The sequence below is a fragment of the Callithrix jacchus genome, chromosome 20 (genome assembly GCF_049354715.1).
Source record: "Callithrix jacchus isolate 240 chromosome 20, calJac240_pri, whole genome shotgun sequence".
Lineage (NCBI taxonomy): Eukaryota > Metazoa > Chordata > Mammalia > Primates > Cebidae > Callithrix > Callithrix jacchus.
In genome coordinates, this window is record NC_133521.1 from 1732646 (window position 1) to 1739923 (window position 7278).

The window sequence follows — 7278 nt, forward strand, 5'->3', positions numbered from 1 at the left end:
TTCAATTTAAGTGTACGTGCTTCCGATGCAAGCACATTCCGTCTGCTTGGCTAAACATTCCACTGTCACGGGTTTAGAGGTGTGATACGCCGAGCCTAACCCAACTTTTGTTTTTGTTCTGAAGACGGAAATTTTCTAAGTTGGTCGGGCGAATCGCCAACACGCACCCTCGAAATATTTATTGCATTGGTATTCGAAGCGCCTGAATGACAGGTTTCTGTGGGCCACCGTACCTGGCTCGCCGAGTTTCATGCTAGCGCTGAGGCCTTTTTAAGCTTCTACTTAAAGTCCCAATTTTAGATTATGCACTGCCGAAGCAAGCACATGCCATATGCCCGGCTCGACATTCCACTATCATGGGATTACAGGTGTGATGCACCGAGCGTCATCCAAAATTTGTTTTTGTTCTGAAGACGGAAGTCACCCATATTTGTTGGGTGGGTCTCGAACACGCACCCTCAAAATTGTTTCTGCATTGGTCTTTGAAGCACCTAAATGACAGGTTTCTCTGAGCCACCGTACCTGGCAGGCCGAGTTTCATGCTAGCGCTGAGGCCTTTTTAAGCTTCTACTTAAAGTCCCAATTTTAGATTACATGCTGCCAAAGCAAGCACACGCCATCCGCTTGGCTCAACATTCCACTGTCACGAGAATACAGGTGTGATACGCCGAGCTTAACACAAGTTTTGTTTCCGTTCTGAACACGGAAATTTCCCGTGTTGGTCGGGCGGGTCTCGAACACGCATCCTCGAAAATTTTGCCTTGGTCTTCGAAGCGCCTAAGTGACAGGTTTCTTTTGACATCATACCTGGCAGGCCGAGTTTCATGCTAGCCCTGAGGCCTTTTCGGACTTCTAGGTACAGTCCCAATTTCAGTGTACGTGCTGCCGAAGCGAGAACATGCTGTGCCCGGCTCAGCTATTTTATTTCTTTCGGTTTTTATGTTGTTTATAGCAAGCGGGTAGCGCTGTGTCGGTCGAGGCCAGTCTCGAATTTGTGATCTCACAGTCTGACCTGGTCGAAATTTCACTTTCACGCTATTACAGTGTTAGGGTTAGGGTTAGGGTTAGGGTTAGGGTTAGGGTTAGGGTTAGGGTCAGAGTTACAATTAGAGGGTTAGGGTGAGGGTTAGAATTAAGGTTTGGGTTTAGGGTTAGGGTTAGGGTTAGAGAGTTAGGGTTAGGGTTAGGGTAGGGTTAGGGTTAGGGTTAGAGGGTTAGGGTTAATGTTAGGGTTACGGTTAGAGGGTTAGTGTTAGGGTTAGGGTTAGAATTAGGGTTTGGGGTTAGGGTTAGGGTTACGGTTAGGGTTAGGGTTAGGGTTAGGAAGCGGGTAGGGCTATGTAGGTCGAGGTCAGACTCGAATTTGTGATCTCACGGTTTGCCCAGCTCGACATTTCACTGTCACGGGATTATAAGTGTAATTCGCCAAGTTTAACCCATGTTTGGTTTCCGTTCTGAAGACGAAAATTTTCCATGTTGGTCGGGCGGGTCTCGAACACGCATCCTCAAAAGTTTTTTCGTTGGTCTTCGACCCACCTAAATGACACGTTCCTGTGAGACACCGCACCTGGCATGCCGAGTTTCATGCTAGCGCTGAGGCTTCTTCGGCCTTCTGTGTAGAGTCCCAATCTCAGTGTACATGCTGCCGAAGGGAGCACATGCCATGCCCAATGCAGCTTTTTTATTTCTTTCAGTTTTATGTTGTTTATAACCACAGGTAGTGCTATGTTGAGCGAGTCCATTCTCGAATTTGTGATCTCACTGTCCGCCTGGATCGACATTCCACTGTCATGGGATTACAGGTTTGATGCGCCCAGCCTAACCCAGGTTTTGTTTTTGTTCTATAGACGGAAATTTCCCATGTTGCTCGGGTGGGTCTCGAAAGCACATCCTCGAAATGTTCTTTGCGTTCGTCTTCGAAGTGCCTACATGACAGTTTCCTGTGAGACACCGTACCTGGCAGGCCGAGATTTATGCTAGCACTGAGGCCTTTTCTGGCTTCTATGAAGAGTCCGAATTTCATGGTACGTGCTGCCAAAGAGAGCACATGCCGTGCCCGACTCAGCTTTTTTATTTCTTTCAGTTTTTATGTTGTTTATAACAGTGGGTAGCACTGTGTCAGGTGAGGCCAGTCTCGATTTGTTATCTAACGGTCCGCCCGGCTCGGCATTCCACTGGCACGGGATTACAGGTGTGATGCATCGAGCCTAACTTAAGTTTTGTTTCTGTTCTTAAGACGGAATTTTCCCATGTTTTTCGGGCAGGTCTCAAACACGCATCCTCGCAATTTTTTCTATGTTGGTTCGAAGCGCCTAAATGAGAGGTTCCTGTGAGCTACTGTACATGGCAGGCCGAATTTCATGCTAGCACTGAGGCCTTTTCGGGTCCCTATGTAGAGTTCAATTTCAGGGTATGTGCTGCCAAAGTGAGCACATGCCGTGCCCAGCTCAGCTTTTTTATTTCTCTCAGTTCTCATGTTGTTTATAGCAAACGGGTAGCGCTGTGTCGGTCGAGGGCCGTCTCGAATTCGTGATCTCTCGGACCGCCCTTCTCGACATTTTGACTGTCACGGGATTACAGGTGTGATTCGCCAAGCCTAACCCAAGTTTTGTTTCGTTTCTGAAGACGGCATTTATTCATGTTGGTCGGGCGGGTCTCGAACACGCATTATTGAAATTTTTTCTGCGTCGGTCTTCGAAGCGCCTAATTGACAGGATCCTGTTAGCCACCGTACCTGGCTGGCCAAGTTTTATGCTAGGCCTGAGGTATTTTCAAGCTTCTATTTAGAGTCCCAATTTCAGTGTATGTGCTTCGGAAACGAGCACATGCCATATTCCCGGCTCGACGGCTTCTATGTAGAGTCCCAATTTCAGTGTATGTGCTGCTGAAATGAGCACATGCCATCTGCCCAGCTAGACATTTTACTGTCACGGGATTAAAGTTGTGATGCGCCAAGCCTAACCCAAGTTTTGTTTTTGTTCTGGAGGTGGAAATTTCCATTGTTGGTCGGGTGGGTCTCGAACAGGCATTTTCAAAATATTTTTTGCGTTGGTCTTTGAAGCACCTAAATGTCAGGTTCCTGTGAGCCACCTTACATGCAAGCCGAGTTTCATACTTGTTCTGAGGCCTTTTCGGGCTTCTGTGTGCAGTCCCTATTTCAGTGTACGTGCTGCCGAACCGAGCACATGCCATCTGCCTGACTCGACAGTCCTCTGTAACGGGATTACAGATGTGATGCGCCGAGCGTAACCCAAGTTTTGTTTTCTACTGTAGACCGAAATTTTTCATGTTGGTCGTGCGGGTCTTGAAAAGGCACCCTCGAAATATTTTTTGCGTTCATCTTCGAAGCGCCTAAATGACAGGTTCCTGTGAGTCACTGTACCTGCCAGGCAACGTTTCATGCTAGTGCTAAGGTCTTTTTTAGCTTCTATGTAGAGTCCCATTTTCAGTGTACGTGCTGCCAAAGCGAGCACATGCCATCCGCCCGGCTCGACATTCCACTGTGACCGGATTACAGGTATGATGCGCCGAGCATAACCCCAGTTTTGTTTCAGTTCTGATGACGGAAATTTCCCACGTTGGTCAGGCGGGCCTCGAACAGCCACCCTCAAAATGTTTTTTGCGTTGGTCTTCGAAGTGCCGAATCAACAGGTTTCTGTGAGCCCCGTACGTGGCAGGCCGAGTTTCATGCTAGGGATGAGGCGTTTTCAAGCTTCTATGTTTTGCGTTGGTCTTCGAAGCACCGAAATGACAGGTTCCTGGGAGCCACCATACCTGGCAGGCCGAGTTCCACGCTAGCACTGAGGCCATTTCCAGCTTCTATGTAGAGTCCCAATTTCAGTGTACGTGCTGCCGAAACGAGCTCATGACGTGAGCTTTGCTCAACATTCCACTCTCACGGGAATACAGCTGCGATGCACCGAGACTAACCCAAGTTTTGTTTTTGTTCTGAAGACGGAAATTTCCCATGTTGGTTGGGCGGGTCTCGAACACGCACCCTCAAAATTTTTTTGCGTTGGTCTTCGAAGCGCTGAAATGACAGGTTCCTGTGAGCCACCGTATCTGGCAGGCAGAGGCCTTTTCAAGCTTCTATATAGAGTCCCAATTTTAGTGTACATGCTGTCAAAGCGAGCAAAAGCTGTTCGCCTGGCTCGACATTCCACTGTCATGGGATTACAGGTGTGATACGCTGAGCCTAACCCAAGTTTTGTTTCCGATTTGAAGACAGAAATCTCCCATGCTGGTCATGCCGGTCTCGAACACACACCCTTGAAAGGTTTTTTGCATTGATCTTCGAAGGGCCTAAATGAAAGGTTCCTGTGATGCACCGTACCTGGCAGGCCGACTTTCATGCTAGTGCTGAGGCCTTTTCAAGTTCTATGTAAAGTTCCAATTTGAGTGTATGTGAGGCCGAAGTGAGCATATGTTGTCGGCCCGGCTCATCATACCACTGTCACGGGAGTACAGCTGTGATGCAGCGAGCCTAACACAAGTTTTCTTTCCGTTATGAAGAGGAAACTTTTCTATGTTTCCATTGGTCTTTGAAGCACGTACATGACAGCTTCCTGTGAGCCACCGTTTTTGGCAGGCCGAGTTTCATGCTAGCGCTGAGGCTTTTACAAGCTTCTATGCAGAGTCCCAATTTCAGTCTACGTGCTGCCGAAACGAACACATGCCATCTCTCCGGCTCAACATTCCACTGTCATGGGAGTGCAGGTGCAATGCGCCGAGCCTAACCCAAGTTTTTTTTCAGTTCTGAAGTCGGAAATTATCTACGTTTGTCGGGCGCGCCTAGAGCACGCATTCTCGAAATTTTGTTTCGTTGGTCTTCCAAGCGTTTAAATGACAGGTTTCTGTGAGCCACCATACATTGCAGGCCGAGTTTGACGCTAGCGCTGAGGCCATTTCAAGCTTCTATGTAGAGTCCCAATTTCAGTGTACGTGCTGCCGAAACGAGCTCAATACGTCAGCTTGGCTAGACATTCCACTCTCACGGGAATACAGCTGGGTTGCACCGAGCCTAACTTAGGTTTTTTTTCTGTTCTGAAGACGGAAATTTCCCATGTTGGTCGGGCGGTTCTCGAACACGCACCCTCGAAATTTTTTTTGCGTTGGTCTTCGAAGCGCCAAAATGGCAGACTCCTTTGAGCCATTTTACCTGGCAGGCCGAGTTTCATGCTAGCGCTGAGGCCTTTTCAAGCTTCTATGTAGAGTCCCAATTTCAGTGTACATGCTGTTGAAGCGAGCAAAAGCCGTCTGCCCAGCTTGACATTCCACTGTCACGGGATTACAGGTGTGATACGCCGAGCCTATTCTAATTTTTTTTTCCATTTTGAAGACAGAAATCTCCCACACTGGTCATGCCGGTCTGGAACACACACCCTCGAAATGTTTTTTGTGTTGGTCTTCATAGCGCCTAATTGACAGGTTCCTGTGAGCCACCGTACCTGGCAAGCCGAGTTTCATGCTAGCGCTGAGGTCTTTTCAAGTTCTATGTTGAGTCCCATTTTCAGTGTACGTGCTGCTGAAGCGAGCGCATGCCGTCTGCTTGGCTCGACATTCCACTGTCACGAAATTACAGGTGTGATGTGCCAGCCTAACCCAAGTTTTGTTTTTGTTCTGAAGACGAAATTTCACATGTTGGTCGGGCGGGTCTTGAACATGCACCCTCGAAATTTTATTTGCGTTGGTCTTCGAAGCTCCTAAATAACAGGTTTCTTTGAACCACCGTACATGGCAGGCGGAGTTTTATGCTAACACTGAGGCCTTTTCAAGCTCTTATGGACAGTCCCAATTTCAGTGTAGGTGCTGCCAACGCGAGCACATGTCATCCACCCGGCTCGACATTCCACTGTCACGGGATTACAGGTGTGATGCACTGAGCCTAACCCAAGTTTTGTTTCCGTTCTGAAGACAAAAATTTCACATGTTGATCGGGTGGGTCTCGAACACGCACACTCGAAATTTTATTGCGTTGGTCTTCGAAGCGCCTAATCGACAGGTTCCTGTGGGCCACCATACCTGGCTGGCCGAGTTTTATGCTAGCGCTGAGGCCTTTTCAAGCTTCAATGTAGAGTCCCAATTTCAGTGTACGTGCTTCAGAAACGAGCATATGCCGTATGTCCAGCTCGACGGCTTCTATGTAGAGTCTTAATTTCAGTGTACGTGCTGCCAAAGCGAGCACATGCCATCCGCCCGGCTCGACATTCCACTATCACGAAATTACTGGTGTGCTGTGCTGAGCCTAATCCAAGTTTTGCTTCCGTTCTGAAGGTGGAAATTTCTCATGTTGGTCAGGCGGGTCTCCAGCTCGCACCCTCAAAATTTCTTTGGCGTTTGTCTTCGAAGCGCCTATATTACAGCTTTCTGTGAGACAATGTATGTGGCAGGCCGAGTTCTATGCTAGCGCTGAGGACTTTTCAAGCTTCCATGAAGAGTCCCAATTTCAGTGTACTTGCTGCCAAAACGAGCACATGCCGTTTGCCTGGCTTGACTTTTTACTGTCACGGGATTACAGGTGTGATGCCCCAAGCCTAACCCGAGTTTTGTTTCCGTGCTGAAGACAAAATTTCCCATGTTTGTCGGGCTGGTCTCGAACACGCATCATCAAAAATTCTGCGTTGGTCTTTGAAGCGCCAATGAGATATGTTCCTGTGAGCCACCGCACTTGGCAAGCTGAGTTTCATGCTAGCGCTGTTGCCTTTTCGGACTTATATGTACAGTCCCAATTTCAGTGTACGTGCTGCTGAAGTGAGCAAATGCCGTGCCTGGCTCAGCTTTTTTATTTCTTTAAGTTTTTAGGTTGTTTATAGCAAACAAGTAGCGTATTGTCAATCGAGGCCATTCTCGAAAATGTGATCTCACAATCCGCCTGGCCCGACATTCCACAGTAACGGGATTACAAGTGTAATGAGCCGAGCCAAACTCAAGTTTTGTTTTCGTTCTGAAGACAAAAATTTCTCATGTTGGTCGGGTGGGTCTCGAACACGCATCCTCGAAATTTTTTGCGTTGGTCTTTGAAGCTCCTAAATGACAGGTTCCTGTGAGACACCATACCTGGCAAACCGAGATTTATGCTAGCTCTGAGGCCTTTTCGGGCTTTCATGTAGAGTCCCAATTTCAGGGTACGTGCTGCCGAAGCGAGCACATGCCATGCCCGGCTCAGCTTTTTTATTTCTTTCAGTTTGTATGTTGTTTATAGTGAGCACATAGCACTGTGTCAGTCGAGGCCAGTCTCGAATTTGTGACCTCACTGTCTGCACAGCTGGACATTCCACT